The 17,247-nt window shown below is 37.1% G+C and overlaps 1 long non-coding RNA gene across 1 annotated transcript in view; it reads left to right on the forward strand.

Moving 5' to 3' along the window:
• The window catches only part of LOC134762124 (uncharacterized), a 357,387-nt gene that overhangs the window by 215,444 nt on the left and 124,696 nt on the right, over positions 1-17,247 (forward strand). The gene's annotated exons all lie outside the window — the stretch shown is intronic.

Consider the following 17,247-nt stretch of genomic DNA (forward strand, 5'->3'; position numbering starts at 1 on the left):
AGACACTGTTTTATTGTATGTGGTATATTATTGCATTTTACATGCAAATCTTTGTCCTCGGCAGCTTTTTATTTTACCTTTGTTTCTTTATGTCCCTTTGTCTTTGTATCTATAGTGCTACGTCCTCTGCCTGGAAGATTATAGCACACACTTTGTTGAGGGCATTTGCTTCCTGATTGCCCGGTGGTGACCCAAGGGTGTGTGTTGGTACATAGGACACTTGAAAATCAGCATGGAAGTTTTGCAGCCTGTCCCATATGTCTTGCCACATTTCCTGTCCCCAGAAGGGCTTTCCCATGATTGTCCACTCTTCCTTCACTCATTGCCCAATCCAAGAAGTTAAGTTTTTCATGATGGCCCCGTTACTCAGTGCAGAATACTAAAGGCCGAAGTTCATTCTCAAGGACCATCCATGCAGTCTACAACTCTGCCCACTGGTTACTTCAGTTTTTCTCAAATTTAACTTCCCGAATTGTATTTGTCTTGGGATGAAACACTACTGTTGTCCATGAGGAAGAATTGCCTTTGCTGGACTTAACTGTATAGCATGCCTCTACAGGGACAGGCCCATGTTTTTTCCTTACTGTTGGTGGTACTGCCTGAGGAACCCTAGGGTACCATAGATTCCAGGTCTTTCTAGACCACAGACTCCAGTAACATCCACATTTCCTCTGCCCATGTGCTTATAGATAGTGAGCTGTGCTGCTGAAGGTACTCATGCTGCTTTGTAAGCATGGGGGTCTGAGAAGTGGCAAAGCATGGTTTTTCAAACATACTATGCACCCGCCCCTTGATGGAGTAAGTGGTCCTGGGAGTGACTGGGTTGTCTTTGGTTAGGCGATCAGTTTAGATAAGGGCAGTGTATACTGCAAATAGCTGCAGTTTTATTTTAAAGTACTGTTAAGCTCCTCTCCATAACTGTGACCAAAATCCTAAAGAAACTGATCTCTTACCTTGTTATTGCCATAGTATACATCCCATTTTATCTTTGGCAATAGACACACTTAGTCTACAGGGCAACAACATCCTGGCTACCTCTAAAGCCTTAACCTGTTGTACCAGAACTTTTGCCTTTTTAAAAGCCTGTTGTTCTCGTGTCTGATCCCAGACTGTTCCCTTTTAAATTAGCTCATGTAAGGGCCTGAGACACTGGGTAAGGTATGATGTAAGGTTCTCTAAGTACCCTAACAGTCTCACAGAAGCTTGTACTTCCTTCACTGTCGTGAGAACAGGGTAGGCTTGAATCTTGTCTATTACCCGTTTAGGCGCTACCTGGCTTACCAGACCAGAAGACTTTTAAGAGCTTTATGATGGTGCCTGGTTCCTGCATCTTGTTGGGGTTCACTACTCATCCTTGTGAATAGAGATATTTCATCACTGAGGTCAGGGTGATCTATAAGAGGGAAAAATCCTTACAAGTTAATGTGTCATCAATGTAAAATGACCATACAATGCCGGATGGTGATGGGGGGCAGAAAACAGAGTCAAGTCCCAGCCAGAATCCTATGGCAGATTTGTATGGTTGTGAATGTGTCCTTGCAGTAGCACCTGAAAGGCCTATTGCCATCCTTTCCAATAAAAGCAAATTGGTCTTGTGAGTTCATAGTCAGGAAAATACTAAAAAGGCATTAGCCAAATCCAGTATTGCATGGGTAATTTCTTTGGGAAGACACTAAGTGTTCTAGGAAAGAAGTATTATTCAGTACAACAGCATGTATTGGCGACACCATTTTGTTCAATTTTTTTGTAATCCACTGTCATTTATCATGACCCAATTGACTTTCCTACTGTCCATAAAGGGCTACTAAAGGTGCTTTGTGCTGGTCTTACTGTCCCTGGCCTTTGTAACTCCAGAACTCCCACCTTCCCAACCAGCAATGTGCAATGCTTAGTGGTCACTGTCCTCCCTCCAGGATGCAGGAAGGGCGACTGGCTCCTAGCCTACAAGTCCACCTAAGATCAGTTTCATTATCTGTACCCATAGGCAAAATTTTCCCAGGGTGTCCTTTTAAGATGTCAATACCTAACATGTTTCTGGGTTAGGCAAGATATAAAGCAGATACTGTTTGGTGGGACTCCATCCACTTTGCAAAGCAAGAGCTACTTGTTTTACTAAACAGTGCTTCCTTCTATAGCCATTTATAGCACAGATAGGACCCATAAAGCAGCTAAGATTTCAATGTATGAGAGTACATTCTGTCCTGGAATATATTAAAGCCAAGTTTTTTTGCTTATTTAAAGATGACTAATGTGTTGTTACCACAACATGTTGCCTCCAATTGCCTCCCATCATGAGTACTTCAGGGTGACCTTGGCTCTACCCCAGACCCTAGGGGTTAGAAGAACCCAACCGGCATAGGTTTATATTCTGGAAGCCTCCTTGGTTAGGGCAGAGGGATTGACAAAAATCAGGGACACTAAGCAGTCTGAAGAGCTGTTCCAGACTCAAGGCCATTCATAGCCCCAAGAACACAGGTTGGGTTGTGTGTCTATCTTTTCCACTGAGCTCCCAACCTTTACCAAATTTACTCACATTTGCTTTTGTGTCACCCTATGTGGTCCCTGTGTGTGTCCTTTCACTGGAGTAACACCCTTTTTTAGGGGTAGCTACTCTTCTTTGGTAATGTATTTACTTTTTCCTGGAGTCAGTTTTTCCCAGATCAATAACAGTCTGTCCCACTTCATAGAATTTCTGGCCTAGCACAGGGCTAAGCATAGTGATCAGTGTTCCTACAAAGCAAATGGAGCAGATTGCAAATGTTAGGTTGGTGCAAAAGTAACTGCAGTCTTTGCCATTTAAAAGTAATGACAAAAACCGCAGTTACTTTTGCACCAACCTAATACAATGTCTAATTCCTGCAGTAAAAGTAGCCTTGTTTGGGCTCTCAGAGCCTCATATACCATCTGGTGCATTTCAAATTCCTTAGGATTTGCTATAGATTTCCAGTTGAATATGCCGCCCAGCAAGTCCTCCTCATTGTGCCTGCTATGTGACCAGAGCTAATAACCCAATTTAAGAGTAAGTAGGTGCCCAAGATGCTTCTCTCCCCATGGGATGGGTGATTATATCACTCATATTTTCTGGTAGGGTTTTGTTTTGTTTGGTTTTGTTTTTGCCATTGAGAGAGGTGTCATCTCCACCCTTATCCTACAACCTCACTAGCCACACAGAAATGCTCTCTCTAGGTTTCTATTGAAACCGAACTGTAATCTCTGTTCATCTGGGTGTGTACTCCTGCAAACTGCCTGTTACTTGCGTAGGTGGTCTGCCTCCAACCTGTACCTACATCTGATCAGTCTCTAGCTTATGCTTAATAGGAGTTTGGGCCTTGTATGTTTTTTAAAATTATTTGTATTACTACTTTAGTTTTATTGTTTTTATTTTTTAATGGGTTCCATGTCTTTGCATCTCCATCTGCCTATAAGGGCATGGACTTTCACCTTGGGGAATTTTCTTCCCTGTAACTTAGCATACCTACATGCCAGTTTTAAATTTTTTATCCTGATTCTCAACCTTATTGGCTAGTCCTGTGGCCAGCAGGGTAGTAGACATTTGCGTATTCTTTCGTAATTTTAGTTTCTTTCTCAGTTTTCTTACTCTTACTCTTTTTTAGACAGAAATAAAACTTTATTGTCAATGTTCTTATGTAACTAAGATATATGACACGTTACCTAGAGACACTCAATGGACATTATTTCAGATTTCAGATGACATTCCCATACCAGTTCCACCAGCTAGTTAGAAGTGGCCATCACAACAACCTCTGCAGGTGTTACTGACATTTTAGAACTCTTATATTCATACTGAAAGGGACAGAGAGAGATGTCAAAGACCTGGACACATTCTTCTCAAAACCACCCTTTTATATTGTAGAAAATAGATAATATTCATTACCATAGAAAATTAATCTACAGAGTTTTATTGAGTATAATTTTATAATACTGTCTTACAAATTTGTATAACAAGTTCTAATTGTTCACCTTCACACTTAAACATTTTATATTTTTTTAATTGACAAATACAAATTGTATGTATTTATTATGTATGTGTTGAAATATGCATACATTGTGGAATAATTAAATTGAGCAAATTAACATACATTATCTTACATATAATTTTTCAACTTTTAGATTCAGGGGGTACATGTGCAGGCTTGTTATCTGAATATATTGTGTGATGCTGAGGTCTGGGTCTTTCTTTTGTTTCTACTGCTAACTGCCTTTTGGCTTGTGCACTGCGCACAATAGAGGCAGCCCTACTGTGGCCACCACCATCTTCCTTTCTTTTTTACCCCCATGCCCAATTTTTACCTGCTCAAACAGAACTTGGGACATTTTCAGGAAGTCACAATACGCCCAGGGAAACCTACATGTATTAAGTATATGGGCCACTGATCCCTACAAGGAAGCTGCCAGCTAACCTGGGATTTTCCCTTTGGATGCCTCAATCCCCAAGCCCATTTTTTTGGTGGGCTTTTGTCTGGATTGCTGTTTGTTGGGGAAAATCTCTGTGGGAAGCAAGAACTACCATCCATAAGCAAAGACAAGCTCAGACCAAAGAGGCAGACACTCCAGGTTGGTAGGTAGTCAAAACTTTATTCAAGGGGAACTGACCTATGATGAAGTCTTGGGTGGCAGCAAGACAAGGTAGAACCGTGTATTTGTAATGCACTGCCTTTGGAGCCTTTTATGCCAGGAAAAGAAAAAGCAAGGGAAAAAGAGGAAAAAAGTCATGGATAGTGTATTAAGCCATCGTGTTGCATTCTTAATCCAGTTGATCTCCATTTAAAAGGATTGTTTCGATTCCCTACAATGTGAACAACATTCCTACGGGGGAAAAAGGGAGCAAGATGTTCTGAGCAGCAGCATTTATCTCAGGCTGTGTGTTTCCTCTGGCTACTGCATCCTATGCCTCACTTTGTGGTCATGTACCCAAAATATATTTCCTCAAATTGTGTAAGCCATAAGAATTTGGTGGTGATTCAAGACCACAGATTATTTCATTACTTATAATCTCTGTTAAGCATGTTAGATCAGTAGCAGTCTGATGTGTAGTCTCAATAAATATTTGGGAAATGAATTAAAAATGAATGCTTATTTCATGAAGACTAGATCAGGAAGGCAAGATATTAATACAAAACCATCACTAGAGTGCATAGAATACATACGATTGCTCTCAAAACACACCTTAAGTTGGGGAGAGAATCACATATTTATTAAATGGGAATAATTTAATTCAGGATAGTGATGATGGGAGTGCTTGACATTAATTCTCAATTACTCAGTAGTGGTTGAAAATTGTATCTACTGTCTATTATCCCCATGTTACTGTCTTACAATTGCTTAGATGAAATCTCCACTTCTGCCAGATGAACTTACTCATTCCTATAGAATCCTCTGTATCCTTTGCCTTCATCATTGCTCATACTGATCCCTCTACTTGGAATGCCCTTTCACCACCCAGCCATTTTAACCTTATATTCTCTTTAAGAATCAGCCTAACAGTAATCTTGCCCATGAATCATTTTTCTGTCACTTCCAGATCTCACAGGTATTCTGAATTTCAGTATTATTGATCTTAATATTCACGTGGCCCTTCACATGTGTGTGTGTGTGTGTGTACAATCACTGTTTTTGATAGTTCATGCTGCAATAACTTGGACCATATTTGTGTGTATGTTTATTTCATTCCTCCAACAAATATTAATAAGCAGATACTTTCCTAGGCACCGGGACACAAGATTGAACAAAACAGATAAAAACTCCGACCTCATGGAACTTATATTCTGTTTTATTTGTTTATATTGTTGTATTTTAAAATGTTATTCCTCAAGATACTTAATATGATAGCAACATTAAAATACCTATAATGTAATAGATACACATTCCATTGTAGTTTCTACAGACAGCAATCTCTTCAAAAGAGTTTGTGTGGAAAAGGTTAGATTCAGCATTCTGACAGCATTCTAACTGGGATGTGCTCAGGTATAAAATAGGCTCTTAAGGGAATTTAGGGAGCTACTTTTTGAAGGTTATTTTTTCCCCCCAGATGTTTCAGACTCAAATGGCCTCTCAAAAGTTCACCATTCTCCAGTCATATATGTATATAATCTGAATGTTATTTTGTAAATAGGTTCTTTGCAGTTGTGATTAAGTTAAAGATTTGGAGATGGGCAGATTGTCCTGTGTTATCCATGTGGGCCCTCAATACTGTCACAAATGTCCTTATAAAAGAGAGGCAAACTGAGACTTGACAGAGGCCTAAGAAGAGAATGCAGTGTGACCAAGGAGGCAGAGATGGGAGTGATGCAGTCACAAGGCAAAGAAAACCAGTGGCCATGATAAGCTGAAAGAGCTAAGAAACATTGTTCCCTAGAGCACCTGGAGAGAGCATAACCCTGTTGACTTTGTATTTTTAGCCCAGTAATAAACATCGCAAACTTATGGCCTCCAGAACTGCGAGAAAATAAATGTCTACTGTTTTAAGCCACCTAGTTTGTCAGAATTTCTTACAGCAGTCATAGTAAATGAATACATTTCTTAATTCTTATTCCTTCTTCCTATTTAAGATATTGGTGCAACTTCTAATTATATGCCCTTTATAAGGTTAAGACCATAGGGCCTATTGTTAGTATGCTAAGAGTTTTTATAATAAATGGGTGATAAATTAAAATTTTCTGCATTAATGATCCTCTATTAATAACACAAATTATACATACACACATTCACACATGCATTCTTCTAAGAATAATTTTTTTCCTAAGATAAACTCAACTAGAACATGATGCGTTATCTTTTACTAGATGTAGTTTGCCAATAATTAGTTAGAACATTTGTATCTATATTTACTAGTGGGATTGACTCATAATATTCCTTTTTTGTACTGTATCTATTTTGGTTTGGGTATACAAGACATGCTAGCTTCAGACAATTAGTTGAGCATTGCTTTCTTTTTTTCTACCCGTTGGAAGTGTTTGTACACCAATGAATGACCACATCCCAGGCAAGGTTTTTTTTAAATTTATTTTATTTTTTATTGTTTATTTTATTTTTTATTTTATTTACGTAAGGAAGGTGACCTCAATGCCCGAAACACAATTTTGATAGCACTAAATCTAATTGTTTGTGTGTGTTTTGATGATGGTACTAATGGGTAGGTCATACCTTTATTACATTTAACAAAGTAGAGCTAAATGTGAATGTAGCTCCATTACCAAGCTTCAAGGAAAGTTAGATGATTGTGCCTTATCTCCTTGTAACATGATAACTAGACCTCTGAAAAACAGACTATTAATACTTGCTATGGCATCTGAACATAAAAAATTAATGATACTTGTTTGAAGTGTTGTTTTTATAAACTACTATAGTCAACCACAGTTGTGTCTTGGTTAACTTAAGAGTACCGACTTCAAAGTCTGCCTTCCTGGGTTCAGATCTTAGATCTTGATATTTCTGTTTGATGTCGGGCAAATTACTTAGCCTCTCTATAACTTAGTTGCCCCCATCTGGGAAAAGACAGATAATACCTCATATGTTTGTTATGGGGCTTAAGTGAGTGAACATTTGTTGACGCATACAGAATATTTTTTTGTATCTAGGAAGGGTTTTATATGCATTAACTAGTATTTTTATCATGTTCTATACCTTTTATCTTCTAAACATATTAGAACACTTCATATCCATTATCTGGCCCAGCATCAGAACCTTTGTGTATGTGGCAAGAAATTCCCCATTTAATATTTGGAATAGTTGAATGTTGGAGGTTTGTGACTAGATTATAGATAAACCAGCCTGAGAGGGGCAAAGTGCTGACTATAAGCTAGATCCAAGGTGTGTTTTTTATTATTTTACACTTACTTCACTAATTGTATTAAATAAAAGAGTAAGAAAATTTCATTTAATGTGTGATCTGCCTTTTGATCCATATGTTTTCTCAGATTCTGTCTGGCAGTTAATGTACTTGATGAAATCACTGATTAGTACTGTGCTGAATTATTTATCTTTTAGTTTTAAAGGTTTAAGGAGAATAAATTGTAGGTAGCAAAAAATTGAGATTGGATATTATGGATTTCTTATTAGGAAAGTCTTCTCATTTCAGTTCCTTATCTTTGTTTGCTTGTTAAATAAACTCTTATATCAATATGGCCTGGATCTAAGACTGACTTCTATTACTATTGTCAGATAATTTTCTATGAATGTAAATGTGTCTTAACATATAGATAAAATTCCCCATGCTCTATAACTATATATTCAATTTGTCAATTATAGGCAATAATTTTATAACTCTACCCTTCCATGTTGAATAACAATAAGTAGCGACCATTGAAGTATGGGTAAGTATTCCAACAGTTTGAACACAGTCTATCACATTTTCTCCAAATGAAATGTTACTTTTTTGGTCAATCAGGGCACATCTGGCAAAATATTTTTAAGCATGTAAATATCTGTCTCCTCTCATATTAAACTGGCTGATGCTCAACATCTAAAATTGGATATGTACAAACTAACTTGCCAAGCAAGTAGGGAATTTTTTGGAGGTTTTCAAATTATATTTCAAATTATAATTTTTCAAATTATATTTGAAAAATAATAATGTAAATTTTAATGGGATTTTTGTTACATAATTAGTTTAAAAATTAAACAGTGTGCAAATATAATTATGCCAAATAGAATAGAAAAACGTGGCTCAACTGTGATTAAAAATGATCCTGATATAGTGTATATAGTTTTTAGAACTTACTCCAGTAAGTTATTTTGTGAGTAATGAGATGGTGTGAGTTTCTCCCCAAAAGCAAGAAAGAAGAAAAGGAAGAGAAGTATGCAACAAGGGAAAAAATAAAGAAAAAAAAGAGTGACTTTCTATGGCGTTCATTACAGCCAAAATTAAGAAAAAAATACATAAAAGTAGGTAAATCTGTAGTATATTTTGGCTTTCTGTTATACAAATAGAAAATATATACTCAACTGGGCTATATATATATATATTTAACTGGAGTAATAGATATTGGTGTTCATATATAATATATACATTTGTGTCTATATACATTATAGATAATATTAATACATATAATACCGAATGCACCATTTTATAATTATGCCATATATAATATATATAATACCTAATTTCATATTTAGAAATGTGATGTCGGGCAAGTTACTTAGCCTCCCTATGACTTAGTTGCCCCCATCTGGAAAAGAGAGATGATACCTCATATGTTTGTTATGGGGCTTATGTGATTGAGCATTAAGCATCCCTTATTACAAGGATGTCTAGGAGAAATTTTTGTTTATTGTTCCAAGAATGATATATATTTTGAATAATTCTATTTTTATATTTATATATGGCATAGTTATAAAATGGTGCATTAAATAAGATTAGCAAACTAATAGTTATTGAAATATTAAATGAGATAATGTATATAAAGTTCTTAGTATAGTGCTGACACTTTGCAAGTATTAAATGCAGGTGTTATTAATGCTCTATTCTTACTATACTGGTAGTACTAGCAGTAGAAGTAGGGTCTTGAAAGCTTTTATAAAAATGTTTGAAACACCAAAGGCATAATAGTTGGAGGAAGGTTTCCCTAGTGATATGCTGGTTTTTGAGGAAATGCATACCTTTCCTAATCAATCAAAATAACGTTATTAATATTTATCTCTGTAAAGGCTTACAATATATGTTCAAAAACAGATACAGTTATACAGACATGCATAGAAATATTTTAATGAGAAAAAAGTACTGAAAGAATGAAATTCAGAAGACAATAATTGCTACTTCAACTTTTCAGGACTTAAGATAGTATATACTAATTACAATTTTTAAAAAATAGATTAATAACACCTGGAAGAAAAAAAGTTGCCAAAGAAATTAGATTTAGGCTGAATCATGATGGATGACTGGAGTTGATGCTGAAGAAAGGCCATTGTAAATGCAGTTACCAAACTCAACTAAAAATGTTACTGGAAATTAAATATATCAAGTAGATGGGCAGTAATAGATACTTCTGTAACACCACCGGAGGAGGTTAAGGAATAAACAACAAAGGTATGAGTACCAAGTGTAATTAGATGAACAGAAAGCTGGTAATTGGAATGCATCCCGTTGGGCCCCCAAAGAGCTACATATTCTAAACTACACTTTGGTGCAATATTATTAGTCTGATATATTGATCTTTATTTAAATTATCAACTCTAGGTAACTCATTGCTATTTTTTAAGAACAATGTTCAGGGACATTTTTCTTACGTCATACCTAATGCTAGATGACGAGTTGGTGGGTGCAGCGCACCAGCATGGCACATGTATACATATGTAACTTACCTGCACATTGCGCACATGTACCATAAAACCTAAAGTATAATGATAATAATAATAATAATAATAAAAGAAAAAAAATAAAGTAAAAAAAAATAAAAAAATAAAATAAAAAAAAGAAGGATGTCTAGGATAAATTCTTATTATTCCAAGAATGATTCATATTTTGAATATGTATTTCAAATTTTTTATATTTTTATTTTTATATCATAAATTGAATAATTAACGATATCCATGTTGAACATTAGAACTGCATAGCCCAATATAGCTCAGATAAAAATTGCCAGTATATAGTGAAACAGAGGCACAGGTAGTGGAGATGGAGACGGAGTATGTTCTTACAGTGTCTCTGGAATTTTTCAGCCAATGACACAGCAGTGAGACAGAGAGGCATCTCATTATAACAGTCTCCCACACAGTAATAATGGGAGACTTTAATACCCCACTGTCAACATTAGACAAATCAACAAGACAGAAAGTTAAAACGGATATCCAGGAATTGAACTCACCTCTGCACCAAGCAGACCTAATAGATATCTACAGAACTCTCCACCCCAAATCAACAGAATATACATTCTTCTCAGCACCACATTGCATTTATTCCAAAATTGACCACATAGTTGGAAGTAAAGCACTCCTCAGCAAATGTAAAAGAACAGAAATTATAACAAACTGTCTCTCAGACCACAGTGCAATCAAACTAGAACTCAGGATTAAGAAACTCACTAAAAACTGCCCAACTACATGGAAACTGAACAATCTGCTCCTGAATGACTACCGGGTACATAACAAAATGAAGGCAGAAATAAAGATGTTATTTGAAACCAGTGAGAACAAAGACACAACATACCATAATCTCTGGGACACAGGTAAAGCAGTGTGCAGAGGGAAATTTATAGCATTAAATGCCCACAAGAGAAAGCAGGAAAGATCTAAAGTCAACACCCTAACATCACAATTAAAAGAACTAGATAAGCTCTAGATCCCTGAGGAATTGCCACACTGTCTTCCACAATGGTTGTACTAGTTTACAGTCCCACCAACAGTGTAAAAGCCACACTGTCTTCCACAATCGTTGTACTAGTTTACAGTCCCACTAAACAGTGTAAAAGTCCCACCAGCAGTATAAGAGTTCCTATTTCTCCACATCCTCTCCAGCACCTGTTTCCTGACTTTTTTTTTCCTTTTTGTTTTCTTTTTTCTTTCTTTTTTTAATTATACTTTAAGTTTTAGGGTATTTGTGCACAAATCAATAGATGCAGAAAAGGCCTTTGACAAAATTCAACAAGCTTCAAGCTAAAAACTCAATAAATTAGGTATTGATGGGACGTATCTCAAAATAATAAGAGCTATTTCTGACAAACCCACAGCCAATATCATACTGAATGGGCAAAAACTGGAAGCATTCCCTTTGAAAACTGGCACAAGACAGGGGGATGCCCTCTCTCAACACTCCTATTCAACATAGTGTTGGGAGTTCTGGCCAGGGCAATCAGGCAGGAGAAAGAAATGAAGGGTATTCAACTAGGAAAAGAGGAAGTCAAATTGTCTCTGTTTGCAGATGACATGATTGTATATTTAGAAAACCCCATCGTCTCAGCCCAAAATCTCCTTAAGCTGATAGGCAACTTCAGCAAAGTCTCAGGATACAAAAATCAATGTGCAAAAATCACAAGCATTCCTCTATACCAATAACAGACAAACAGAGAGCCAAATCATGAGTGAACTCCCATTCACAATTGCTTCAAAGAGAATAAAATACCTAGGAATCCAACTTACAAGGGCTGTGAAGGACCGCTTCAAGGAGAACTACAAACCACTGCTCAACAAAATAAAAGAGGACACAAACAAATGAAAGAACACTACATGATCATGGATATGAAGAATCAATGTTGTGAAAATGGCCATACTACCCAAGGTAATTTATAGATTCAATGCCATCCCCATGAAGCTACCAATGACTTTCTTCACACAATTGGAAAAAACTACTTTAAAGTTCATATGGAACCAAAAAGTAGCCTGCCTTGCCAAGACAATCCTAAGCCAAAAGAACAGAGCTGGAGGCATCATGCTACCTGACTTCAAACTATACTACAAGGCTACAGTAACCAAAACTGCATGGTACTGGTACCAAAACAGAGATATAGACCAATGGAACAGAACAGAGCCCTCAGAAATAATACCACACATCTACAACCATCTGATCTTTGACAAACCTGACAAAAACAAGAAATGGGGAAAGGATTCCCTATTTCATAAATGATTCTGGGAAAACTGGCTAGCCATATATAGAAAGCTGAAACTGGATCCCTTCCTTACACCTTATACAAAAATTAATTCGAGATGGATTAAAGACTTAAACGTTAGACCTAAAACCATAAAAACCCTAGAAGAAAACCTAGGCAGTACCATTCAGGACATAGGCATGGGCAAGGACTTCATGTCTAAAACACCAAAAGCAATGGCAACAAAAGCCAAAATTGACAAATGGGATCTAACTAAACTAAAGAGCTTCTGCACAGCAAAAGAAACTACCATCAGAGTGAACAGGCAACCTACACAATGGGAGAAAATTTTTGCAATCTACTCATCTGACAAAGGGCTAATATCCAGAATCTACAATGAACTCAAACAAATTTACAAGAAAAAAAAATCCCCATCAAAAAGTGGGTGAAGGATATGAACAGACGAACAGACACTTCTCAAAAGAAGACATTTATGCAGCCAACAGACACATGAAAAAATGCTCATCATCACTGGCCATCAGAGAAATGCAAACCAAAACCACAATGAGATACCATCTCACACCAGTTAGAATGGCAATCATTAAAAAGTCAGGAAACAACAGGTGCTGGAGAGGATGTGGAGAAATAGGAACACTTTTACACTGTTGGTGGGACTGTAAACTAGTTCAACCATTGTGGAAGACAGTGTGGCGATTCCTCAAGGATCTAGAACTAGAAATGCCATTTGACCCAGCCATCCCATTACTGGGTATATACCCAAAGGAATATAAATCATGCTGCTATAAAGACACATGCACACGTATGTTTATTGCGGCATTATTCACAATAGCAAAAACTTGGAACCAACCCAAATGTCCATCAATGATAGACTGGATTAAGAAAATGTGGCACATATACACTATGGAATACTATGCAGCCATAAAAAAGGATGAGTTCATGTCCTTTGTAGGGACATGGATGAAGCTGGAAACCATCATTCTCAGCAAACTATCGCAAGAACAAAAAACCAAACACTGCATGTTCTCACTCATAGGTGGGAATTGAACAATAAGAACACTTGGACACAGGAAGGGGAACATCACACACCAGGGCCTGTCGTAGGGTGGGGGGAGGGGGAAGGGATAGCATTAGGAGATATACCTAATGTAAATGACAAGTTAATGGGTGCAGCACACCAACATGGCACATGTATACATATGTAACAAACCTGCACATTGTGTACATGCACCCTAGAACTTAAAGTATAATAATAACAAAAAAGAATAGTCTCAAGAGATCAAGTAGGAATGAGAATAAAGAGAAAGATTATAGTCATGAAATAATGTAGCGATTATCAGCTCCTTCTGCCCACCTCCCATCTCCTTGGAATATACACACACACATGCACTCACACAATAGAGCCATATGAAATAATTTACTGTGTATGTGGCACAAAATAAGTATTTTATTAATTATTTCCCTGCTTGACTATTTTTCAAGGCTAGTTAGATAGTGATTATGAAAATAAAATAGAGATATGCACAAAATTGAAGAAAGGGGAAAGGGCAGGGAACAAGTGGGGAGAGTAAAAGTTTCATTGGTTCAAGTACAAAGTTAATTTAGAGTAGAATTAAACATTGAGACTAGATAGAATGTTTGCTAGCAGATGTAGAAGTTAGGAACAGATGTAAGGCTCTGACTATAACACAAGAGTTTAATTTTATTCTCTAACTTAATAGAAAACTGTTTTAGACATTTGTGTAGGGCACTAATGTTATAATGTATTATAGGAAGATTAATTTGGTAATGTAACCTCAGTCTAGTCTCCCAATTATTTATAAAGTACCTACCATTTTTAAGATGATATGCTAAGTGCTTTAGGTGGTATAATTTGACTTTATGTTTAAAATTTTGACCAAGATGGGTTTAATAGTTACTGTGTAACAGAGATAGTGCTAGGTGCTCAGAGTCAAACAGGTGGGAATGGGAGAATAAGGAAGACAAGAACACAAATAATAATAAAACATGTTTCATTTAGTTAGGTTCATATAAATAGTGCATAATCAAATGCTATGGAAATTTAAAAGAGGCAGAAATTGCGTTCAATTGGTTATAGAGGACAGCAGCCACTTCATTTTTCAACATAGTTGGTTCTCCCTGTATCAGCACCTTATCTCTTGGTAAACAAAGAAACCTCCTAGCCCTCCTGAAGAATATTGTCAGCTTCTGATATCTTCATCTTTCATAATAAATCCATTTTAGCATACCCACTTCTCTGAGCCTTTATTCTCATCCTTTGAGGTTTACCATGAGAATTTTAGCATCTAATCTAATGAGAGTACTAGCCATTTTCCAAGCTTCCATCAGTCATCTGAAAAGGGCATTAGAACTATCTCCCAGAGTCCTTAAAATGATGTTAAATCTTGTGGCAAGGGAGAGTTCTCCCACACTAAAAAATCTCCCTTCTGCAGCACCCTCAGGATCTATTTGTAGGCACACTCCCATTTTTTCCCCAGTAGTTGTTAACCATAACCTGGCATGACTTGTGGAATATAATTATTCTCCTCCCTTAGCAACTTTGGTGCTTCTTTCTTGGGACTTGCTTGGATTTGACTCAATTTATTTATTTGGTGGCTACAGGACAGTTTTCCAGGTGGCTTAATACTTGGACTGACACAGTTCTCTTCTGTTTCTTGCTCGTAGTTTTCAAGAATAACTAGACTATGCTGGGAATACCACATCCTGAGATTGGGGAGGGACTAGACAGAAGAGCCCAGGGCTGTTTTCCGCTCTCTTAGAAACAGCATGTCCTTCAGTGCATTCACCCAGCATGTCTTGTTTCCCCTGAGGTAAATAACCCGGGTGGGATGCATTTTGGAATTCCTCAGTAGTGTTGCAAGTAGAGTATACAGAGTAGGGACACCCTGGGCAGTTTACCTGAGCCTGGGGGACCAGCTCACAAGAATCTTATGCTTCCATTGTTTCTTGTTGCCTATCTATAAATAATAAATCCAGTTTATATAACTTATTGCATAAATAGATGTTCTGTGTCACTGATATCAGATAAGTTAGTAACCAGTGCACTGTTAGCCAGTTTGATAGTGGCCAATAGAAGAGAGAGATGTCGATTATAAGGGAGAAAAGCATTGCCTGTAAGGTACCTGTCTAGTCTTCAATCAAAACAGGGGCTACTATCATCTAACAAAGAGAGCAGGAAACTTCTGAAAACCCAGGAAATTTAGTGTAATCAGAGCTTTCAGTGTTCTTGAGACTACTCATTTAAATCAATTTTAATATCAGGGCAAACACTGGCTGAAAACCTAGCCTCCTGTTAATTCAGCCATTCTTGCAATTAATTATGCACCCCAAATTCAGCTCATCCTGCCATCTGGTTCCAGGAAATAAGAATCTCTTCAAATGTTATCAAAGAATATTATATAGGACAACAGTTCATCTGAGTCAGGTAGTTTCTCTATGGAAAGCATTTATGATGCTCAGCAGTAGGCACAGCCTTTAACCTCCTCTGCTTCTCAAGTGCCTGAGCTATAGCATCAAACTGTGCATCCCCTTCCAGTTCACTAAATGTGAACATTTTAGCAACTGTACTTTGTCATGCCAAGGATCATCAGAATTTTACCTTTCACCAGTAATGGGGTCCTCATTTTTATATGGCCAGAGAGTGAGTCAACTCTAGGATCCTGTTCTTAGAGTTTGTTTCTTAGGATCCTTTGTGTTACTGTTTTAGTTCAGAGCCCGAATAAGCAGAGCCTGAGATGAGAATATCATGCGATAGATTTCTGGAATGTTTGCTCTTAATGCAGAATATGTAAAGGAATGAGAGTATGTCAAAGAAGGAAGCTAGGCAAAGATGTGTGTTTAGCTTAAGTCTAGCCTTAGCCTGACTCCATAAGGAACTCCATGGTACCATAAAATTGTCTCACTTGGAAGAAATGAGGCTGGACTTCTGAACCCCATTTCATTCAGTCATTGGTGAGGGGACAGTCCAAGAATAGAGCATAGCCTTCCAGGCATTTCTGGGCAAAACAACTTTTAACAAGAATGAAACATTAAAAAATGAATTCAGTCTCTTCATTACGTATACCAACAGCAACTACTAGAGAAGGCCACTCTAACTTTTACCTCTTAATTTAAAAACCTATGAATCCTGGCTATTGAGAACATAGTACCACACATTAGCTGGTATTTCAGCATATTTAACATGCCTTGAAGAATAAAACCCTAACTCTGAAACATTGCTGTCTTCAAGCTGACACCCTAAATGAACTTTAACAGACCATTGTGGCATATCATTAGTCCTGTTTCTTAAATATAAAGTATACGATCAAATACTTGGGCCTATTGAAATATTTTCTTTGCTGTGAAATTGTCCTTTGGGCTGAGGCAGCATTGCATGGGATAACATATCAACAGATGAATTATTATAAAAAGCCACATGTTAGTGCTGCTAATGGAAGGAAAACTCATTTTGCAGTAAGTAGCACTTCTGAGTGAGAGTGAATTGCTACACCCTCCATGTTGGAAGGGATCTGATGAGTCACATCTTCAAGTAGTTAACAAGTCTTCTCAAATTGTGCCACGTCTAGGGCTCAATCTTTGTTTCAAATGCTGGCAGCAACAATAGCTAGGTCAGCCTTGATAAGATGGAACTCAGGCTGTTAAACTAATGTGTAGATTCCCCTCTGCTACA

The sequence above is a fragment of the Pongo abelii genome, chromosome 9, assembly GCF_028885655.2.
Source record: "Pongo abelii isolate AG06213 chromosome 9, NHGRI_mPonAbe1-v2.0_pri, whole genome shotgun sequence".
NCBI classification, from domain to species: Eukaryota; Metazoa; Chordata; class Mammalia; order Primates; family Hominidae; genus Pongo; species Pongo abelii.